Source organism: Cebus imitator, unplaced genomic scaffold (assembly GCF_001604975.1).
Source record: "Cebus imitator isolate Cc_AM_T3 unplaced genomic scaffold, Cebus_imitator-1.0 Scaffold493, whole genome shotgun sequence".
In the NCBI taxonomy this organism is placed as follows: Eukaryota; Metazoa; Chordata; class Mammalia; order Primates; family Cebidae; genus Cebus; species Cebus imitator.
This window is the reverse complement of record NW_016107808.1, coordinates 3,843-13,369: the sequence shown is the minus strand read 5'-3', so window position 1 is coordinate 13,369 and position 9,527 is coordinate 3,843.

The following is a 9,527-nucleotide window of genomic DNA, read 5'->3' as shown; positions in this document are numbered from 1 at the left end:
AGCTGTGAATCCATCTGGTTGTAGGCTACTTTTTTGGTTGCCAATTTTGAAATTACTGATTCAGTATTGCTACATGGCATTTGTCTGTTCAGGGTTTCTATTTCTTCCTGATTTAATCTAGGAGGGCTTTAGGTTTCCTGAAATTAATCCATTTCCTCTAAGTTTTCTAGTTTGTGTACGTAGAGGTGTTCATAGTAGTCTCAAATGATCTTATGTATTTCTGTGATGTTGTAATGTCTTCAGCTTCATTTCTAATTGAACTTATTTGAAGTTTCTCTCTTCTTTTCTTGGTTAACCTAACTAATGATGTATCAGTTCTGTTTATCTTTTCTAAGAACCAGCTATTTGTTTTGTCCGGCTTTTGTATTTTCATTTGAATTTAATTCTCCTCTGATTTTTGTTATTTCTTTTCTTCTACTAGCTTTGGGTTTACTTTTTTTTTCTTTTTTTCTCCCCAGTTTCTTGAGGTATGTCATTAGATTGTCTAATTGTGATCTTTTAGACTTTTTTTTTTTTTTTTTTTTTTTTTTTTTTTTTTTGAGACAGGCTCTGTTGCCCAGGCTGGAGTGTGGTGGCATGCTCTTAGCTCACTGTAACCCATGCCTCCTGGGTTCAAGTGATTCTCCCTCCTCAGCATCCAGAAGAGCTGGGACTACAGTTGCACACCACCATACCAGCTAATTTTGTATTTTTAGTAGAGATGGGGTTTCACCATGTTGGCAAGGTTGCTCTCAAACTCCTGGCCTCAAGGGATCCACCCATCATGGCCTCCCAAAGTGTTGGGATTAAAGGCATGAGCCACGGCACCCAGCCTCTTTCAGACTTTTTAATGAAGGCACTTAGTACTATAAAATTTCCTGTTAGCACAGTTTTTGCTTCATCACAGAGGTTTTGATAACTCGTATCATTATTATTGTTCAATTCAGATAACTGATTTTCATCTTAATTTCCTTATTTCCTTATTTATTTATTTATTTATTTATTTATTTATTTATTGCGATGGAGTTTTACTCTTGTCAGTCAGGCTGTAGTGCAGTGGCATGATCACAGCTCACTGCAACCTCCACCTTCCACGTTCAAGCAGTTCTGTTGGGTCAGACTCCCAAGTAACTGGGATTATAGGTACCCACTACCACACCCAACTAATTTTTGTACTTTTAGTAGAGATGGGGTTTCACCGTTGGCTGGGCTAAACCCCAACCTCAGGTGATCTAACCACTTTGGCCTCCCAAAGTGCTGGAATTATAGGCTTGAGCCACCACAAGTGACCTCCATCTTAATTTCTTTGTTAACCCATAAATCATTCAAGAAAAAGTTATTTAATTTCCATGTATTTGTATAGTTTTGAAGACTCCTTTTGTTGTTGGTTTCTAGCTTTATTCCATGGTGGTCTGAATAGATATCTGATATAGTTTAACTGTTTTTTAAATTGAGTTGTGTTTTGTGATCTATCATATGGTCTGTCTTTGGAGAATGTTCCATGTGCTGATGAGAAGAATGTATATTCTGCAGTGCTTGAGTAGAATTTCTGTAAATATCTGTTAAGTCCATTTTTTCTACTATGTCATTTAAGTCCATTATTTTGTTGACTTCCCGGCTTGATAATCTGTCTAGTGCTGTAAGTGGTATATTGAATTCTCCCACTACTATTGTGTTGCTGTCTATCTCATTGCATAGGTCTAGTAGTAATTGCTTTATGAATCTGGGTATTACAGTGTTTGGTGCATGTAAGTTTAGAATTGTGATATCTGCTTTTTGGATTCATTATTTAATCATTTCATAAGTATCCCCTTTGTCTTTTTAACTGCTGTGGCTTTGAAATCTGTTTTCCCTGATATAATAATAGCTACTTCTGCTTACGTTTGGTTTTCATGTGCATAGAATATCTTTTTCCATCCCTTTGAGTTTTATGAATCCTTGTGTTTCAGGTGAGTTTAATAAAGACAGCATATATTTGATCTGTGATTTTTCATTAATTCTGCCATGGTGTATATTTTAAGTGGAGCATTTAGGCTATTTATATTAAACATTAATATTGAGATATGAGGTACTGTTTTCTTCATCATGTTAACTGTTTTCCAGACAGTCTTTTTTAATTATATTATTGCCTAATAAGCCCTGTGAGTTTTAAGCTTTCAAGAATTTCTATTTTGATGTATATTTAACTTTTGTTTCCATATTTAGAACTTCTTTTAGCATAATTTGTAGTCCTGATTTGGGAGTGACAAATTCCCTAAGTATTTGTTTGTATGAAAATGACTTTATTTCTCTTTCATTTATGAAACTTAGCTTTACTGGATACGAAATTTTTAGCTGACAATTATTCTGTTTAAGAAGGTTGAAAATTGAATCTCCATTTCTTTCAGCTGGTAAGGTTTCTGCTGAAAAGTCTGTTGTTAATTCGATAGGTTTTCCTTTACAGGTTACTTTATACTTTTGTCTCATTGATCTTTGAATTATTTCCTTCATGTTGAGTTTACATAGCCTGATGACTCTGTGCCTTGTGAAGATCTATTTGTAATGAATTTCTCAGAAGTTTTTTTAGTATCTTGTATTTGAATATCTAAATCTCTAGCCAGGCCAGTTAAGTTTTCCACAATTGTTCCCTCAAGATTTCCAGAATTTTTTTCTCTTTTCTCTCAGGAACACCAATTATTCTTAAGTTCGGCCTTTTTACATAATCCCATATTTCTTGGAGGCATTGTTCATTTCTGTTCTTTTTTTTTTTTTTTTTTTTGTCTGATTGTGTTCATTTAAATATCTTGTCTTTGAGCTCTAAATTTTTTTCTTCCAGTTCTTCTAGACTGTTGTAAAAATTTTCTACTACATTTTGTAATTCCCTTTGTATTTCACTTCCAGAAGTTTTTATTGGATTTCCTTTATAATACCTATCTCTCTAGAATATCATTTATTTATATCCTGAACTGTGTTTAAATTCATTTATGATTATTTTCACCTTTCCTTGGTATCTCCTTGAATAGCTTAATAATAGCCTTCTGAATTCTTTATTTGCTATGTCAAAGATTTCATCTTTATTTCAATCCAATACTGGACAGCTGGTGTGATCTTTTGAGGGTGTTATAGAACCCTGTTTTGTCATGTTACCAGAATTACTTTTCTGAATTTTTTTATCATTTGGGTAGTGTTTCTTCAAATTATTATTGAATTTATGTTGATTTGGCTATGTTTGTTTGTTTTTAATTTTTTTTCTCTTAAGTATGCTACTTTAATGCTTATATTTAAATGTAGCCTAATTCAGTTATTGGTTCTTTCATGGGAGGGAACTCTGTAAGTTTTCTTGGTTATAGAGAGTCTTTGTAGGATAATTTTCTCATATGCTGGTTGTAGTAGCAATGTGTTCATTGTGTCAGCAAATTTACTGTCTCCAATAAGATTGGAATGGTAGAGGACTCAAAGCTTATTTCATTTCCCCATGGTGTACACGTTTTTATGTATTTATTTTTCCCCGTATTTTCTTTAAGCCTTTTCCTGTTTAGAAAAAAAATAGTACAGCTTGCTGCCAGTACATTTTAAATAAACATGCTTTCTGAGGCTGAAGCAAATCTGACTTTCAATGTAAAAATAAAATATAAATTCTTGGAGTTATTTCTAAATAGAACAAATATCAGAATCATTTCAGTCATCAGACTGTCTATGTCCAAAAAATTGGATTCATCAAATGAGTCTTTGGCCAACAACTGTTCATGACTGATGTTAACATCATGCAAAGGAAAGCTATATTTTCTAGGATTTGGCATTTTTCAGCAATTGAGAATTAATATATCTTTTAAATAGAAATGCCACAACTAAAACAGAATGCTATACATAGAATGATGTATTTAGTTTCCAAAGTTGATATACTAGAGTGATGTAAAAATAATAATAAAAGTGAAATATTTCATGGCAAATTTATCTCATGATAAATGCTTTAGCCAGAAGCACCACCAATGAATATTCTTGGGACAAAAGTGAAAAGGTTAATGATTTGATGGTTCAGGTTTCAGGCCAGTAAGAGAGATTTCCCTGAGTAAGAATCAGTTGTGGCTAAAGCTGGGGGGTAAATGAAATACTCAAGTGTGGGCAGAGGTCCCTGTCTTGCCAAAGGTGGCTGGAGAAGCTCTGGGTAAATCACCCTAAGGTCTTACAGGAGGAAGGGTTGGAGCCACCTTGGCTCTCCTGGCAGGTCAAGCAGGAAAGCTATCCACTTCTAAGACACATCCTTGTCCCAGTGACCCAACTATTCAGACCAGACAGGCACCTCTCTTCATCTGTAGAAATGTTGATTTTTCAGGTAGAAAGAAATTGTAACTCTGACTTGAAAGCCCAAATCTGGAGGGGATCCTCTTGCAGGGATGCTTCTACCCTGAAATGTTCCAGAAAGGTTGTCTATAGTTGCACCCAAGCAAAGCTCCCATGAGAGGAGCTCCACCTGTGCTCCTGGTAGTGGAAAGAGGAAAAGTTGTTTCCTTCTCCAAGACCTTTCACATGCACTAAGGCTGTCTGATTGTTAGATTAGAACTGCAGACTTTCGTTGCTGAGCCCAGCACTATAACTGTGCCTCTGCTGAAAGAAACTGCTCACCAATAGAAGGATACAGTGCTCAAGGCCTGTCATCTGTATTCTTTTGTTTCATGGGCTGTTCCCTTGATGTGGTACACTCCATCTTCTCCTAGGAGTAGAAGTCCCTGGGAGCCAGATTACTGTGAGTATTGTTACTCTGCTGGGTCTAGCTGCCTAGTGAAAGTATCATAGTCCAGGCTGGTGCTAGGGAATGTGATCAAGAGATCCAGTGATATGACCTGTCCTCCAGCCTCCCAGAAGTGGGTAGCAGCACCAGCTCTACTGCTGGTGGCAGGGGAGTGACATATCCTCTGTGGGATTCCTTGGTTATAGAATGCATTAGTGTGTTGGCTTTCTCAAATGCCACTTATTGTAGTAATAAACTGATCATGTGGACAGAATCAGGACCTCTTGATTAGCCAGAGTGGTGTAGGCAGTGGTGATAGCTTACACTACACAGCAATTTTCTCCTTCCTGGACTCAGTGTTATTCTACCAGGAGATGCTGTAATGGACTATGTTGGCTGGCCTCCAGCCAGGAGGCGGCACTTGCCAAAGAGCACCAGCTGCGGTAGTAACAGTGTGATTTTTGCTTGCCTTGTGCTCTCCAGAGGGGGTAATCTGGTTTATCAGGCAATGAGTAAGGCCATAAAGCTCCCAAATGTTTCTGTCCTTTGTGTTAAGCTACCAGGGCAGGTGGCATGGCAAAGCTAGGTGTGGCCTAGGTCAGTGCACTGACTTTCCATGTGCAGGGCAAGCATCAGTTCCTGTGGGTGTCAGGTGAAAGGGGTGGTTCTCAGGCCACTAGGTTGATGTTCCAGAGGTGAGTGTTGCTGTCTCTGCTGCACAGAAGAGTTTGTGCAGGGAGTAGGGAGTAGCAGACGTCAGTAAGCCCCACACTGATCCCACACACTTGGTGATGGAGATCTCACTCCCGCTGTATACCACTAGCAGCAGCGATCTAAGTTCCAGACAGCCTATATTTAGAATTTGCAACTGCCCCAGGTCATAGGCTTTCCCCATGGAGATAGCAACTGCATATTTCAGGCCATGCCCCTTCTGGTCCACCCACAAAGCCAGACTCCCAGTTCCTGTGCTTGTGGCTGCAGCCCCTGTTTCACTTTCACGGGCTGGCTTTGGCCAAGAGAGTTCATCTGCACACAAGGCTACAACATAAAACTCAGTTTGGGGCTTCTTTTCACCAGCAACCAACTGCCTGAACTATTTGGTTGACTTTCACAGAGTCCCCTGTGAGGATCAATAAGGAATGGCTTTCCTTGTTTTGCATTGGAGACTGAAAATGCACAGAAGTCTTCCCACTGCTGTTCCTACTTTTATGTTCTACTGCCCTCTCCAAGTCAGTTCCTGTGCTGCGTAGGGTTAAGGCTTTCCCAATGGCCTGGATTTTCAGGCTCTCTGGTTAGGGTGTGAATCCAAGAAGCAGTCTCTCCCCATCTTTGGGGACTCATAGCTCTTTGCTTTATTCAGTGTAGGCTGCAGCCTGCTGCTTCCTTCAAAGGCTGTGTGGGTTTTTTCAATTTTCTTGTTCAGTTCCTGAATTGCTTCGTGAAAAAAGTTTGTGGTATGAATCTTCACACAATATTTTGCCCTTCCAAGTGGGAGAAGTATGCTAACAATTCCTCTAATACACCATCTATCTTGGAAAAAAATAAAAAACTTCATCCTCACTTTGACCCTTTGTTTAGATGCAATAAGGCCTGGAGAAGCAATCACACCAGATGACTGTTGCTCCCCACCCCCATCCACAGGAACAATTAGCATGTTCATGGAAGAGCTTGAGCTTGGGGTTGACAAGTTCACCAGGTACCTTCTCTGCCCAGAAATGAGCTGCTTCTGGGCTTTCTTTACTCACACATTTGTAGATATGTAGGAGGGTGGGGCTATTTGCCCAGTGGTAATTGGGACCCCTAGCAGGTATCCCTCCGAATGATGGGTACTGCCAGGAGGACCTGTGAGAAGGACTTAAAAACTTTGATCTCTTTACCTTATGAATCTCTTTTATCATCTGTGAAATGGGGATGATCACAGTGCCTCCCTCATTTCATGGAGCTGTTGAGAATTTCAAGGAGATGCACACCTTTAAGTCTCTGGCACAGAAAGAGCCTCCGTAAGTCAGCCCCATTTGTTATCATGATGACTAGGAAGAACTCAGTTTGTGTAGTGTCACAGCACTCTTGGGACATCTTGGGAGAAAGGGGCTGTGGGGTGGAGCAGAGGTCCTTCTGGAGGGCTCTGTGGCCTTGGTGCTCATGGCCATCTCCCTTAAGCCATATCTTAGTTTGTGAATTAAGAGGGTTCTTTGGAAACTCAGTGCCCAGTGTGTGGTGCTCTAGGTCACAGGCCCCATGCTTGTCTGAATGCAGGAACACATCCTAAAGCTGGGGAATTGTAAAAGTATTGAACGCCTGCAATGGCATGGGCCCTGACAAATTGGAAAAGTGTGTGCTGCAGAGGACGCACACCCCATCTCACCTACAACATTCACATGCAAAATCCAATCTATGAGCACTTCCCCAGTGGCAATCTCCTCACTTTCCCAGTGGCAGTTTCACGCACATGCTAACCTTGATTGAATCAATATACAGACTCCACTCCATGTTAAGTCACAACAAACACCAAGCTATTGGTGAGTGTGTACTACCCATTATAACTCCTGCCTGAGGAGCTCCTTTCCACTTCTCCTCCTTGAGTTGGGTTGAGGGAGGACGTGCACATCTGTTTGATTAACTGTACCTTACATGGACAGGATGTGTAGGTCACAGGCACTTCTGCACTAGCTGTTGTTATTCACCATGGTGTCTCTTCACAGCACACCTCTGGCATTATTTCCTGGGGAAATAGGCTGAAAGTTAGTGAAAGTGCCCTGAGTCACAGAGGTAGCAAGTGGCCTTGCTGGGACTCAAGCCTAGTCCTGTGGACTTCAATGTCTCATCCTGACTTCTTCTTCATTATCAGGTATTATGCTCCTTAATGCAGGCAATTGCTTCATTTGAAATGTACAGCATAGACATGGATGGATGTGGACATCTGGCTGTCTTAGGATGCCTTCTACTTCTCTCATAAATAAGACAGCTTCTTTCTTCAACCCACAATAAGGAAAACAGTGAGTAATGACCAGGTGTGATGTTCATGATTTCTATTCCATGTGGTGGGAGGAGATGATCCTTCATAACTTCTCTCTCCAAGTATTTGTTCTGCTCCTCAGGGGCTCTCATGATAGTGTTTTAAATCCCAGGATTTGGAGTTAGTCAAACTTTGGTCTGGTTTCCAGCTCTACCACTTCCTATGCATGCCTGATCTTGGGCCATGAGCACATGGTGGTTTCTACTCTCATGGAGATGCAGTGCTGAGAGAGAGACCCAGAAGTGAGCACATGAGGGTAGAGTAGTGATGTAAGTGTGATATGGATGGGGCTATGAAGGGGCAGAGAAGAGTCAACCTGCCCCACACCTCCTTCCTCTGTGCCGTTCCTTCTTCTACAGCTTCCTTCTTCACCACTAAAGAAGAGGTCCTCCATCTATAAAAGCCCTTCCAGATACAACTTCCTCCATAGACCCAATCTGTCTCCTGTGGTCTGTCCTTTGTGCCTCAAAGACATCCAATATCTACCTTAAAATGTACTCTCTTGGTCATGCCATATTACACCTTATTTTCCAAAGGGGATCCATGTCTGACTCATCTCAGTGTTCCTCAGAGTTCAGTGGCTGGCACAGAAAGAAGTTCAGTAGATGTTTACAGGTTTCCACTGAGAACATACTCAAATAATTCTGCCTTTCCCAAATGCTTTCTCTGGTATGGAAATTAAATGCAGGGCCTGGAAGAATACATTCTGGTTAAAAGTGCAGCTGAATATCTATTAATATGATATAGGTGTGTTTGTGACTGTAACTGGTGACCACACGGGATGATATGGCTGTTTCTATTCTAGTTTTAGAAATCGTAGGATTGTTTATCCTGTTTAGAAATGCATTCACATTTTTTCATACTGATAAGATTCATCTAGGCAAATGTAAGCTTCTTCTTATGTAATGACAAAATAAATTTAACTGCAAACATTTTCTGAAACAAAACATTATTAGTGAGAATCATATTTTACCTATTATTGCCAGTGGCTAAGTTTCATTTCTATTGCCAAGCTTAACAAGGTGGAAACTTTGCTGATTCTAGGTCGTTTTTGGAAATCTGGAAACCTCTCTGCCTCTATTTTCCTCCTCCTCCTAGAGTTCCCCCAGCAGAGAATGTGGTACGCACATTCACCTCTATGACGTCCTTCAAGCTTTTGCAAATGATAGTTCTTGGTTCCCATTTCACTGAAAGGGCTTGGGAGGCAATGTGATGACTCACAGGTGAGGGATGGATTGTGTCCTCCATGGTAGGGGCAGAATGGCTGTTGGAGATGGAGACCTGTGTATGTTCATGAAACTGCACCTGGCAGCACATTGTTCTGGTGAATGAACATGTCAAAGGTATTTCCATCCCCTTTCCATTCTACATTTTCCCAGGTTAGAAATATATGCTTTATAAAGGGTAAATGTTCTGTAAAATACAAAGCGCTATACAAAAGATGATAGCACATGTAGGAGTAAGTAAACAGCAAAAAATCATTGCTTACAATGAAATGATTGAAAAGCCAATTCTAAAAAAAAAATTTCAATGCATCTTAAATATTTATGTCACTGTGGTAATGACCTCAACATATTTCTAAAGCATACTTACCTTGGTAACAAATGTAAGTATGCTTTAGAAATATGTTGACATCTGCAAAGTGTGAGTATTCAAAATTGTCATGAGGTGGGAAAAGGAAAGTAAACCATGCTAAGTATGAGGAGCTTTTTTTCCATTAAATGTGAACTGTAAGGTGGTGAGAAGGGTTAGGTGTGATGTGGTGAGATCATTTTTAGGCCAGTGTGTCTATTATTGGTTTTATAACACTCAATTCATCATTAT